The sequence below is a fragment of the Pinus tabuliformis genome, chromosome 9 (genome assembly GCF_031772625.1).
Source record: "Pinus tabuliformis cultivar Carrire ecotype Pingquan chromosome 9, CPIR1, whole genome shotgun sequence".
NCBI lineage: Eukaryota > Viridiplantae > Streptophyta > Pinopsida > Pinales > Pinaceae > Pinus > Pinus tabuliformis.
In genome coordinates, this window is record NC_142307.1 from 1,203,879,228 (window position 1) to 1,203,895,123 (window position 15,896).

Below are 15,896 nucleotides of genomic sequence, written 5' to 3' on the forward strand. Positions count from 1 at the left end.
ACAAGACTCATCATCAGGACCAATGTGCAAAGAAGAGAAAGGAGCGAGGGAATAAATAAGGGAGAGATGCCAGAAAAGAGGAGGAGAGCCGACCAACAAATCCACAAGATGAAGAAAATCCTAGGAAAGAAAAATTGCATAGAATAGAATGAACACAATATCTAATTGTGACATTGAATATTTAATTAATTTTTATTTTCTATTTTTATTTTTTTATTGATTTTTATTTATATTTAAATTATTAATTTTAATAATTCTTAATATGTTACTTTTATAAATTATTTAAATATTGCTTAAGAGGATGAATATAATAATCAACAAGGAGCCACTGTTGTGGCGCTAGTCCCTGCCGGTTGAGATTTAATTTGTGTTAAATTTGCATTATCATCAGAGCTGGTTTGCATTACTAGTGTGGTTTAGGCATGTTTACTTGTATTAAGATTTAGTGAATTGAATAGCGAATTGTTGTATGGACTTTTTGACTTTATGCAAAGAGTGAAATATAATGAACTTTGCGTTTGTTAAGTAAGAATTGTGATAAATGTAAGATTAGTTTTAGATGTAATATTCCAATGTGTCATGATTTAGAAAATGTTTAGATTAATAATTAAAATGTAATAAAATTTAAGAGTGAATCATGGAAACTTTGACGGGAAAAAACTATAAAAGGTAATAATAATGCATTATAATGTATGAAGAATTAAAGAGTGTTAAAGTAAGTTATGTATTTTAATAAGCATGGGGTATAAAATATATTTAAATGCATAATAATGAATTCATGGTGCAGAAAAGATAGAATTTTGTTATTTTTTTACATTTGAATATTATGGAAATATTCATAAAATGATAATGAGCAAATAAACATTATTATGAATATAAATTTGTTAATTAAATCCGTGGTGGAGAGTGTTCAATATTTAGATAAACGATTGTCGGAAGTCAAAGAAGAACTTAAGCATTTAAAAATTATGGAGTCTTGGACCCATGATTGAAAGATTAGATATCTAGTAACATGTTTGGACATAAGTGATACCATTAAGGTTAATGTCAATGATTGGGGAATTATTCCATGGTCAAAAGAACAAAAGATATATTTATTTAAAAATATTGTTTATCATAACTTTAGTGTGAATTTTAAATTTCTCCAATTACTAATTAGCAAAGAAAATAAACCCTGTATCTAATTTCTAATTAGTAATTTGTTGCATTTAATTAATAATTTGTTGTGATGCAAAAGGACATGACTTTTGGTTTTTTTTATAGTTTTGGGTTAGTAAATATAGGATCTAAGTACAATAGCAAAGTAATTTTGATAAGTTTATTTTATAAATTAAAAACTAAAATAAACATATTAAAATTAAAAAAACATTCAAACTCTACGAGTTGAAATGTAAATTGATCATGATCTGCAAGAAAAAATTCATTATCTTTTGGTGTTGTGTACTCTTGCTTTCTGCAATATCTGTGTTCCATTTAAGTAAGTTAGTTTTTTATTGAAATTTTTTTGAAGTATAATGAAAGGACTTACATCACAGATAAACAGATGCCATTAAACATAGTTGTTTTTCTATTTTGTGATTATCTTAATAAGGGGGTATAGTTTAATATAATTCATTTATTTGGCATAGCATAAGCATAGGAGGTATGATGACATATAGAATGACGAAAATTGGGATAATTGAAAATAATAAAAGAATGGAGATTGACTATACCACTTCAAATTACTCTATTTTTTAGTTAGAAATAATGTTTTGGCAGCTTGATTTTTTAAAAGTTATTATGTTATTAAACTTTATACGTGGTGACAAGAAAGGCTTACCTTGGCATAAGCTAATTATTGCAGGTTAACACAACTGGGAGAAATGATATTACATGTTATAAATTATGAAAGTCATATTCAATTAATAGTGTTTTAAAAAATAGATAAAAGTTCATTTCAATGTGGGAATCTTTTTATTCAAGGAATTTTATTTCTTTGTGATTGGAAGTGTAACCTTTGCATTATGAATACTGAATAATAAAAATATTATAGGAAATTTATAGTTAGTTAAAACTATAAATAGTTTAATAGTTATAATTAAATATGAATGGATAAGCAGTATTTAATATTATATGGCTAATTTAAATTATAAAATGCATTATTTATTTAAACATTAAAGATAGAGTGTGATATTATAATTAAATAAAAATAAATAATAACAATATTTTTATATTGGATCAGAGATATTGAAATTTAATTATAATTGGCATGTTTATCATGATTAATAATAGTAAAAAGTGTTTATCATAATTAACATGGTTGTGATGCTAATGCATGGCCATGTCGCTAATCCATGGTCAAAATGGTGAATCATCATTAAAATGGTGAATGATGCTGAAGCATGCCCAATGTAGTTAACTAATATTAAAAATAAACAAACCCAACTATTAAAGAAATGAGTTCAAGTAACTAAATATAGTAGATAGAAAATGGTGAATGATGGTAAAGCATGAGCAACATGGCTATCAAATATTAGAAACAAACAAACCCAAATATTAGATAAATGATTTCAAGTAACTAAATATAGCAGATAGTAATTTATATTTATGGAACTTGTTCAAATTGAATTATAACATTGGTTTTCTACATAAAATCAAATATATAACAGATAAAGATGCCAATTTATTAAACATTAGCATACTGAATCAAGAGCCATAGAGACAAAATAAAAACTGCCAATGCCAATTTTTATCAACTAATAATTAATGCATTAAACATTAACATAATGAGTCAAGAGCCATAGAGGCAAAATAAAAATTGCCAATGCCAATTTTTATCAACTAATAATTAATACAACATTTGACTAGATGAATGTTCAGATACAAGATGATCATTTAAGAACATAGGATTTGTGCTGTAACATTTTTTCATTCTGTCAATACAATCTCATTTTGTCAACAATGACAGCACTTCATTCCAAGTTTGCATGTTTCAAAAATTTCAGTTGAAGGGGATGCCAAGGAATTTGCAGAAATTTATGCTTCTTTATACTAGCTTAACTGCTGAATTTTAACAAGATCATTTCCATACTTTCCTAGAATGGCTGCAACTGTGCATTCAGATGTTACAACTTCAACTGTAGTTTTTGTGATAAGCTGACCAGCTGTTGTCACACTGCCAAAGGTGATATACAATGCCAAGGACATTAGTACAGAAATAGTGATCGGCAAAACCATTATGATAGCAGCAATTGACAAAATTTTGCAAATGTTGTGTACCTTTCACGAGTGACATCATCATCATGCTCTGTCACGAGTTGCACTTGATATCATCAATTGCACTTGCTGATGCATATAAACTAGTTGAGTCAAAACAGTAGTCAAATTATGCAAGACTGAAATAACATGGAAGTGTAACCTAAAACATCTCAACTTAATTTTGCATCTAATAATATCTTGATCCATAAATAAAACAAAGATGTCTGGATATGGTATTTGCAAAAAAACCTGAAATAGTTGCAAACAGAAAGAACCATCAAATAGTTGCAGATTGTACTTGCCTTATGTGAGGAGGGAACAACACAATTTCAAGGCCAGCATGTTCCTGCATTTTGTAATCTGTAGAAGAAACAGTTGGTTAGAATAAAATGGTAACATTGTAAATTGAACAGAGGACATATTTGAGAGAAAACATGTTAAGGAGTTATCTGAACTAAGGCTTCTTCTGCAATACTTATGGTTGTATAAGAGTAAAACAGATCTCTAACATGGCTTGTTCCAGTTTTCCAATCTTGACGAGATCTGTTTTAATTTGCAAAAACAATTTATTACAAAGTTAGTATTGTATATACCTGAACCAACTGATTAGTTTCGAAAGCACAGTGAGCAAGGCGTTTTCTTGGTAATATTCTAATATTGGCAGCTGTTTTGTGCTTCATTTCAGAAGTCATTGCAACAGTGCTGCTAATCAGACAACAAAATTTCAAAATAATGTCAAGCTAAACAAGCAGAACAGGAACCCCACCAACAACAAACACAAATTTCATATTCATGCTAACTAGTTAAACATGGCATTGCACAAGGAGAGATCAAAACCATGAACCTACAAAGCCATAAACTTCTGAAATAAGGTTTGGACTTCAAATGATGTAAAAAATGAAATGGGTTCAGATAAACTTACTCATTTGAAATTCAGCATTGAGTCCGAGCAAGAATACCAATGGAATGAGTGGAAGCTACCAGAAATGTATATTAGCCATTGTGTCCTTTGTGCGTTGTAGATTGGAAACCATGTGAGCATTGTTCAGATTGTAAACTGCAAATCATGTCAGCAGTCTCCAGATATATGGCATATTCAGATGGTCTGTGGGATAAATTCTTTCCTCGTAATGTTACCAAATTTTATGCAAAGCAGTTACCCTGTAGCATTTGTTTCGAAAATATAACTCTACGTTTGACTTTGAATCAGATGTGTTTAGGAACATGGAAAAAATTTAAGCAAATTGTAGAGCTAACAGTAAACAGAAACATAGGTAATATAAAACAAAACCTTTCGAGCCCAAAACTTTCATTTGGCTTAAGGTTATAATGCTATTATAATGAAAAATCATGCAGATCAAGCAACGATTAGCAATTGATCGATTGCATATAGTCCCAGGGAAGGAGTAATAATACCAAATGCATTATGTCATAATTGCATTTTCAAACAACATATATTCATTTTAAAGTGCATATAGTTTGATGCTATTTATAAAGTCTAGCTTCAAGCATGTTGTAGAATGCATTCGATCTCAAATACAAGACAGAAACAGAAACAATACAAATAGACATGTATAAAGACTTTCTAGGCCTGTTTCCTGAATCGTTAGCTACACTATGCAACAAACAAAAACTAACATAGCATTCAGCCATAACATAGGAGCAGACAGAAATGACTAGCCGATTCAATATACAATTTGTCATTTAATCAATCTATGGAATCTTTGGTGTTTACAGTCAGCAGCTGTAGATACAAAATTATTGCTGATCTGATGTTGCATTTTTTGTATTCAATGATATAGTTTAAACCAAACATGGTAGTTTTTAAGATGCGACAAAAATATACATACAAAAGCTGACAAGACAATCTCTCGTTGTCAAGCTTGAAGCATGATGCAGAATGCGTTCCATTTGAGATAGAGAACAGAAACAAAAACATTACAAACACATATGGATAAAGACTTTGTAGCCTTTTTTGAGATAGAGAACAGAAACAGAAACATTACAAACACATATGGATAAAGACTTTGTAGCCTTTTTTCATCAACTGTTGCGTTACATAATCTTTGTAAATGACTCAAAATTGCAAGTCAAATACTTGTATTATCGTGAGAGCATAATATGAAGAAACATGTCCATATTACTTTTGCATTTGTTATGGATCTGAAGGCTGCCATGCTCCTGGATTTTGTAATCTGTATATCAAACGGTTAGTTAGAACAAAATGATAACACTGTAAATTGAAGAGAGGACATATTTGAGAGAAAACATGTTAAGGCATATGTTGATATACCTTCCATTTGTTAGTTGACATGTAATAGTTCACTATCTTCATTGAGTGTGAACTTGCTCTGAATTTTGAAGTCACGTAAGATGTAAACAGTGGTAGCTTTCTGTTGCAAATATGTCTCATATGACATTGATTTTAAATCAGGAAGTAAGTCATGTAATAAGGGCTCCATGATAATGCACTGGACAAAGTTATTTGTAATGGATTCTATTACAGCATTTATACAATGCTTGTAGAGGAAAGGGCAATTATCATTGCATTGTGAACAGAAAATTGTTGCATTGGCTATTGCTATGGATGAATTCACTGGGCAATTACAAATTCCACAAACAGGTTCGAAAGGAGTTGAATATGGATTTGTTGTGGTCAGAATACCTTCGACCTGTTTATAAAACATTCAAACGTTAATTTACATTATTACATGCCAAATGCAAATGCAGCAAAAACATTATTATTGCTATACTTACAGCATAGGTAGATGTAGTTAGTTTTGTGAGATTGTTGAGTGCATCTGTGTTCAGTTCAGTCATGAACGTTGACTTCGATGCTCTGAATATTGTTTCTGTTGTGTTTACCTTTTTTGTTAAATTTTTGAAAAGAATGAGCGGAAAGTGTCCTTTTTGCAATTGTTTTTCCATTGAAACGAAAATTGTTCATATGTGTCAAAGAGTTGCAACTGCAGAACAGAAATTGCTATGTATTGAAAAATACAAAAAGTAATATGCAACTACATTGTTCGTATGCATTGAAAGATTGCAATTGCAGAAGACAAATTACAAAAACTATGGACAAATTACAACAACTATCTATTGAAGTGATGCATGTTATTTACTGACAATTAGGAATAAGTAACATCCGAATACATACAGTTGCATTGTCGTTTTCAGAATCTTCGTCTTTGATATGGAGTATGTAATGCAATCCAACTCGTTTCGCAAGTTTAACGGCAGCAGCGATTGTGCCAATTGGGTACATTTCTTTTTTGCTTGCAAATTGCCTAATGGTCGTATTGGGAATGAAGTGATATTCTTTGCAAACTTCAGGTACAGTTTCTATGATACTTGATTCATTAAGCAATATTATTTTGTCACAGTCACCGCGATCATAAACACTTTTAGGCAATATCCTGAAGTTTGTAATTGAGATGTTGTTGCCTTGCAAAATTTTCTGTTCATGTCGCTCCACCAAATGTGCAGGTACACTCAACGTTATAGTCATCATTCCTTGATCATCTGTCAAATCAGCTCGCAATACTTGACGTGATTTGTTTGCTTTATCAAGGAATGCACTATAGACAACCATTATGTCTCCAACAAATAGTTGCCCAGTTTTACGACTATTGAGATCTTCAATTGATACTTTAATTGGCAGTATCTGTTTTTGCCTATTAAAATTGCCTAGTTAGAAATTGCTATAAACATTTGTAGAATACTATGTTTCTCCTAAAGACTGAATAACTAGAAATAGATTAGAGTGTTGTGTTTCATATGCATACCTTTTTGATGTATCATTTTGCACGTTTGTTGAATGAAGTTTGGCTCCGATTGTTTGAGTTGGACTTACAGAAGCAAACCCATGGTTCAATATGGTGTGGATATTATCACATGTATTTTGTGATAAGCAATCAATAAAGAAATTGTGATATGTAACCTGTACATGTCTTCTTGCTACATTGTTTGGGGGGACTTACTACTAGTGCTTTCTTCACTCGTCCAAGATTTTCTAATTTATATACATTTAAATATAGATATGTAAAAAGAGAAGATATATATAGTAAACACTAATCTGACATATATACATTTAAATATAGATATGTAAAAAGAGGAGATATATATAGTAAACATTAATATTTTAAATAGAAAATAGCATATTTGTATAGTTGTCATACATACCTTTTCAAAGCAAGTGGTTGGTTTGCCTTTCCTAATTGACTTATGTGGTCTATTTCTTCAGTTGTTTGTTTTCCTTTTTCAGCATTTATGCTATGTTATAGAATAGGAACATATATTTAGTTCAATTTCAAAGAGCATATAGAAGTAAACAGTTAACAAGGAACATTAAAAGCATAGAACCATACATATGTAAAGATAGAATGGATATATACTAAACATTAACATTGTAAATACAAATTGGCATATTTGTATAGTTGTCATAAACATGCCTTGCTGAACATTATTATTCTAAATACAAATCAGCATATTTGTATAGTTGTCATAGACATACCTTTGCAAAACAAGTGGTTGGCTTGCCCTTTCTAATTGCGTTATGCATTCTATTTCTTCAATTGTTTCGTTTCGTCTCTGAAGATTTAGGCTATGTTATAGAATAGTAACATATATTTAGTGCAAACTAGAAGTAAAAACTGAACAAGAACATTAAAACCATAGAACCATACATATGTAAAAATAAAAATAGAATGCATATATAGTAGACATTAATATTCTAAATACAGATTACCATTTTTGTGTGGTTCTCATAGACATACCTTTGGAAAACAAGTGGTTGGTTTGCGCTTTCTAATTGGCTTATGCATTCTATTTCTTCAATTGTTTCATTTCCTTTTTCAAGATTTATGCTATGTTATAGAATAGCAAGACATATTTAGTACAAGTCAAAAGAACATATAAAAGTAAACTTGAACAAAAAGACAAGATCCATAGAAGAGGAAAGGCAAAAAGAATATACTCTGTTTGTTTATGTTGCATGTTGTTGTTCTTTTTTCTTGGTCGTTCTGTTCAATTGAAAAGGGTTTTACTAGCAGAATCTGCATGCATAAATAGATGAGGTCATATCTACAAATTTATGGTAGGATAGTTGTGTTGGTTAATTGAAAAGGCTGTCTTTGGAACAAGTTGCATTGATCAATACAGAACGCCATATATGTAAATGTAGAATAGAATGCATAGTATGTATGTTGTTATCACTTCGTTTACCACAAAAAGATATTGTAGTTTGCTTTAGTAAAATAGATATGGTAAAACCAATGAGGTATTGCAAAAATGTCAAAATTTGGAATTTTGTAAACTGTTTCATGTGTATATCATAGGTCAAGGACAAGAGATATTATATCATGGTCAGACCAATATGCATCCAATACGAAAATTATATACTTTATATTGCCTAGATTTGCCAAAACATGGTCAATCAATGATTTGTGCATGCTATTAGTTTTGTCAACTAGGAAATGAAGATTGTAGTTTTGCATGTAGGTTTCTAGTTGCTTTGTTTTTTGATTGCAATGCACCATATCAATATTGAAGTGCCCTAGTATAACTGTGATATTGTTCAGATCTAACTGGTATAAGGCTTTTGCAATGACGTTGAGGATATTGTTTAGGTTTGCATGTGGCGATGCATATATATTGAGTATTGCAATTTGTAATGTGTGAACTTTTATTTTTGGAAACAATGCTTCTACAAAGCAGTCTTCAAAATGGGTATGTTCAAGGATAATGATATTTTTCTTTATCAATATCATTACTCCATGCTTAATGCAACTTGAGATGCAATTGAAATTTTTGAAGTATTCATTTTGCATAGACAGCAACATATGTGTTTCTTGTAAGCACAAGATATCAGATTGCATTGTGTCATAGTCATTGCATATGTCAGTAAGATGCGCATGAAGATTGCGAGTGTTCAATGAAAGAATAAAGATGGATCGCAATGATTGTATTGATGAACAGTCATATTCTAGTTGCCATTTTGCAGTGGTTTGCAAACGTTGCATTTCAGAATTTACTTTTTGCTTGACCTTGAAGTTGCTATGTTTAAGAGGATTAAGCAAATACAATGATTCTATGTTTCTGACACGTGATAGTGCTGTGTATACTAGGCCATGCACTTGTACTCCAGTAGGGTCGAATGCAAGCCTATCCAAGGTTAAGCCTTGTGATCTATGTATTGTGCATGCACATGCAAGTTGAATTGGAAATTGTTTTCGTATTTTCAATGGTGCCATCTTTGATGTCATAGGCATTGGTTTTGATATTCGCAATATTGGTGTCCAATCATGTGCTATCTCTGAAGTGTACAAATGACCTAGTTTTCTAGATTGTCAATGACCAATATTAGGGTCATGGAACTTAATCCACATAACATCGACCTTATTTGTATGGGTATATGCTTTAACTATTCCATCTGCACCATTCACTAGCCCATCTGCTGCATCATAATTGCAAGCATACATTTCAACTAACATGTTCAACTTTATCAAAAGCTGTGGAGGCAAAATAGCCGTATGTTGATGAGCTGCGAAATTGTCATTATTCTCCTGATTTTCGTCAATTGCATCAATCAAAATTTCTTTGCCAGGCATTAGCATCAACATTTTCTTGTTATGCATTGCAACATCTTTGTTTTTGTAAAATAAGTAGGGAAATGTTGGATCATTTGGTACAGGGCGCATGCAACTTGTATTCATGTATGTTATATCGTCAGATGTTTGACAATTTGTTCGCATTCTATTTAACACTGATATGAATCTCTTATTTGTTTGTAGCATTGTCATATGCAATTGGAAGCACTTGACATTATCCTTCCAGAAATCATGTGTTATTGTTTGATTGTTGATTGTTGGTTGTTCAAAAATAAGAGAGTCTTGAATAGGTTGCGCTTGATAGAAATCACCACAAAATATGATGTCAATGTTCCCAAAGTATTTTGTTTGGACATGTTTTATGTTTCTGAGTCTATTGTCAATAGAATATAAGAACCGACTTCCAATCATCGAGATCTCATCTATGAAAGCTACTTGCAATTCTTGATATAGCTTTGATAAGTTGTCCAATACTTCTTTGCTCAGCGAGAACAGTTGAGACTTGTTAAAAGGCATTAGCAATGCAGAATGGATTGTTGTTCCACCTGCATTATATGCAGCTTTTCCTGTGTATGCTAATATTAGACCTTTTGGTTTCATAGGATCAGTTGTGTTTTGTGAATCATAAATTCGTATAAGCATTTGGAAAATTGCTTTTGTTGTGAGCGTTTTACCTACACCTGCTCCACCTGTAATAAAAAGGTAAATTGGTTCCTTGGGGTTTTTTTTTTTTTTAATTGCAATGTCTTTTACAATTGCTTGTTGTTCTTTGTTCAATATTCTTCTAAGTTTGTAATATTCATTGTTCTCCATTAAAAATGGATGGGCAGTAATTTGAAATCCAAGATTGATTTTTTTCTTCATTTCAAATTGTTTTGGAAATTGCAAGTCCGATTGCAAATCATATTCCTCATAATGGGAATTGTTCTCTTGATTTTGCATATTCATTTCGTTAGTATTCAAAGAACTAATTTGCTCATTTGTTACAGTCTCTAAATCACCCCATGTTGGATTGATGTTATATGTAAATTTGGCTTCATTAACTTGAATTGTTTTTTCATGTAATGTATATGCAGAGAGCCATGTAGGCAATTCTTGTTTCAATGTATCTTCACAATTTTCAAATGGCATATATAACAATAATTTCTCTCGACAAAAGTTTTCAATATCATTGTGTTTGTTATATTTGACAAATCGTATAACATTTGGTTTTTTCCTTTTAGATATGGGTTTGCCATTTTTCCTGTAATTTGATACAAATTCTGCAAGGCAGATTTTGCTAATGGAACTTGGTCGTCCAATGTAGTAGTCAACAATGGAATGGCACATAACATCTTCTGAATCATCAGGTTCTTGTTTCAAAAGAATAGGCGGTTTAAGCATAAACGTGCGTTCATGAACTGGAGACGTGTTCACAAATATACATTCCCTTGAACTAGAATTCAATGGCAATGAAAGTGCTATATGCACTGCTTGTTGAGCTGACATTTGTTGTAGAATGAGTAATGTATTTCCAAGTTTACAAATCATTTGCATAGCATCAATTTCATCTTTTTGATGCTCTTTCCGTATTCTTCTAAATGCATTTGTCATAGACTTGTCAATTTTGGTCATTAATATGAACTACAATATGACGCTGCAGCATATGCCTTTAGCACAAATTGTGCATCTGTATTTGCATTCCATAAATCAGGGATACTGTTTGCAAAACTGTTATTCCAAATGTGAGAAGGTTTTCGTTTCAAGAAAATTGTTGGTTGCTTTACTGTATGTTGCAATAGTTCTATGTACTCATTTTGTAGCAGCCCTATTTCTAGGAGGAAATCGTCATGTGTTGTTGAATCATTGTAGTTTGTTTGCTCCAAGAATGCAAAAAACGATATTGATTTCTCTACAATTTTTGTATTTTCTGCATTGGTTGGTTCAATGATCATTGTTGATTTCATTGGTGGCATGGGGAAGTTGTATCTGCAATTTGAATTTTTTCGCTTCTTACAACTTTTTGTATGGTGATGTTTATGCAATTTAGCAACATCTGGCTCCAAATGATCTGTATTACAAGTGATGTAATTGTCAACAAACTTCTCAATTTCTGAGTTGCTTTCTTTTCCATATATTGGAGTATTCTCTATCCATAACAGTCCATGTTCATGTTCAGTTCCTCTATTTTGGAATTCTGTTACAAAATAGTAATCAGATATTTTTCCAAAGAATGTAGTATCTTGAGATATCAATCGCTTTATAGCATTAATTCTATGTCTATAGTATTGGCTACATGTGACTGGATATTTTCTTATAAGGTAGTCAATGTCGTCATCTTCTAATATATCAATAGCATTTTTATTTGCTTTATTTCTAAACAATGTGACAAGTGTATCTACTAATGGTTTCCATCGATGTTCTACACTTGTGAATGTCACAAAGAAAGTTGGAGGGCCTAGTTGTCGTATCATTGCAAATATGTTTTTCCTAATTTGTTCCAAATGGTCAGAAGATATGCGAATGTTTTTGAAATCTATGTATCCAATGTCAGACTTCAATAACTTTTCCAAATTTGCTCGATACTTGACATCTTTTGCTAATATTTTCCTGCCTTTTAGTTGTCCCTTTCTTATTCGCACCCATATGCAAGAAAGCACTTTATCAATTATTATTCGCATTGTCTTGAAAAACAAATTTGTTGTATGATATTGGAAGTCACCACTTGCTTGTAACAATTCCCATTGCACAATTTTTTGGTAACTAAACCTATTTGTGATGTCATGATCACGTGCATCGCCATAAAATAATGTTGGAAAGTTCATTTCTTCTGCATATTTGTCATTGAAGATGCCTAATGGTCGTTGTCCTTCAGCAGGGGCCACTTCAATAATCTTGTCTTGCAGATCGTAGATGCGTTGTGATTCTATTAATCCATGCACCAATGTTTCAGTAGGTGTTTCATTATTTGCATCACTATCTGTATCACTTTCATTGTCACTGTTTGAATTTTGTACAATGTATTCATTATCCTCTTGTAAAACATGGGCCCAATTCTCATTTATACAAATGTTGCTAGCTTTATAAAGACTTCTAGAACATAGTTCGTTCAATGCCTTCATGACAATAATCGGACGTACTTTACCTGTTTGGTATGCATTTTTGTATTGCAATCTTCTTTTCAATGCAACTGCAATTGTCATTGTATCATTTAGATATTGTGGCAATGCTTTTTGCACAATGTCCATATGAACTGGTGGTACATTGATAATTGATCCTGTTAAGCCAATTTGTGACCGTCTATGTCCCCATTGTCTGATTTGTGCAAATGCAATTCTCAATGACACAAGTCTTTCTTCTAGGTCTGAAAGTATATTTACAGTTGGCAATGAAATGTTACGTCTTATTTGTTTGGGTGCTGCAAATTGTGGTAGCTTTCCATTCTCGAGTGCTTTCTTGCAAGAAACACATATGTTTTCATTGCTAAAGGTCCTATTGTTCAACGTCAAATCCATATGCTTTTGTTGCAAATCTGTAGTGAAGAACCTAATATTTTTTGCAAAATGCAATTTGTTGCAAACTGCACATATATTCCTAGGCGTGTCTTCGACTTTTTCCATATAAATTTGTATTGCATTTTTCTTTCTTGACTTCTTATTAGAAAATGGTTTTTTGCATTTGTCATTGCATTTGCATTTTGCACGTATGAATTGCTTTAGCTTGTGATAATTCAGCCTACAATCCTTAGTTGGTTGCATTTGCTCTAAATGACATGCTATCTCAAATGCAATATTATTGCTAAAATGTACTTGAGATATACATTGCTCTTTTTCTAGTACATGCTCATGATGCAATTGATTACAAACATCATTTGCTTCCATAGACAACTGTTGAGAATTGTGAACATATTCTTGTATCATTGCATGATAGTGAATATGTGATGTATTTGTCATGAATGACAAGATGTTAACAATATCATTGCATCTTGAATAAGCGCAACTGTAGTTGACAAAGCTATTAGTAACAGAGGACCATACTTGGATATTGACTTTGAATATGACAGATATCCATTGCAGGCAAAATGGTCCGCCTTCCACTTGTCCTTTTTCATATGACATTGCCATATTTATCAGATATTGTTGCCAATTGCTATTCATTATATAGTGTATCGCATCAACTACCAGGTATTGCTCTAAACAATGCAATGCCTCTTGATTCTTATGCATAACTGCATTGCAAAAAGATTGCACAATGTAAAGTCGCAAAGACTCTGCATTGAATTCTGTTGCTACTAAATAGCAAATTGCATTAAAGAGACTGTCACCACAATTATATGTCACTTGCTTTGCAATTGTTAGTCCATTTAAAAGCATATTATTTGCAATGTGCATCCAATTGCTTTCAACATCTTTGCAAATAGGTGATAGGTAGATATTAGACTGATTGCAAATGCAAATTGGAAACTTTTGGTAAACCAATGGTTCATAATGACCACTAACAGGATTTGCATCATGAAAGACAATGCAATATGGAATTGCATTTTCATGTTGATTGAAGAGCAAATATCTCGTTTTTCTTGTCAATGACCAAACTGCAATTGATATATCTAGCCATTTAGCTAACCAACGTATGCAAAAGGTATCACCCCATAAACCTCGTTCAGACTCCTTTATATTTATAGATGCAGAATAACGCATTTTATGAAGATATGTACCAATATCATTAACACCATGTAACTCGTATAGGAACTCAGGTGCTAGTTCATATTGATATGACTGTATTGCTTCAACGTCATTGTTCTTTAAGCAAAAAAGAAAGTGGTCTATTAACCCATTTCGCAATTCATTTGAAGTATAACGAAAATGTAGAAGCATTTCGAACGAGTCAAATAGACAATCTCCTACAGTATATGAAAATGCATTTAGTCTAAAAAGACCATTTCTTTTTAATACAATATCAATGTTCTCAGGCAAATTGCATTGCAATCTGAATTTGTAATTGTCAACATCTATTATTTGTTCCATCATTTGCAATGGCTTACCAGAGTTGGCTTTTGCAATTGTCTTGTACAGCTTTGCAAAAAAAATTAATGAAGTTAGCAAAAACTGAACGTGACTGTTTTGAACAAAATGTATGTATATTAAAAAAATACGCTATTGCATTATCTTGGTAAACAAATATCAAATTTCTAGCAGCAAGCCATATTTGTAAATAACAAAGAAATTGGAAATGCAAACAATGCAAAGACATAATGAAAAAAATGGAGCATAATTCTAAGAATATTTGTGCAAGTTAACAAAAGGGAACCATCGAAACACAAAATGAAGTTAACAAAAGGAAGCAATGGAAAGACAAAATGAACAAATGCAACAGAACTTTAAGAATATTTCTGAAAGTTAACATCATTGTCAATTGCATTTGTCAAATAAATTGACCATGAGGCTATTTATGAGTTTTACATAAGTGGTGCACCAATTCAACTGTCAAAATATAAAAAGTATTGTCTCTGATTTATGCTAGGTTGCAACTCTAACATATTCCAAGGTAAAAAGTTTCCTGCTATTCGTTATCAGCCTATCAGAATGACCATGACAGGGCTGTCATATTGACATTTTTGAAAACTGGTTATGAAGCAACATATCTTCTCAGCCATACTTTTATCACTTCCTATGCTTAAGCATATCTCTATATCTATAGTTTTTTATGGGACTGTTTATGGACATATCTAGCAGCTAATTTCTTATTAGATAAAACTCGCTTCAAAGCTCCGATATATGCTAGAATGACTATGATAGGGCTGTCATATTGACATTTTTGGAAACTGAACCAGATACGAGTAGTGCATAAGCATACTTCCATAACACTTCTCAAGAAGATCCATCATTATGGGACACTGCAGGTATGATCCATATAAATGATGAACATGTAATATGTTCAAAGGACAGCTTTGGCAAAGACAGCAACAATCTGCCTAAGCAAATTGTCCCAAGACTGTTGGCAATTGTGGCATGTGAAAGAAGATGCCCAAAAATTACAGATCTTTGATGATTCACAAACTGTGGTGAATTGGAT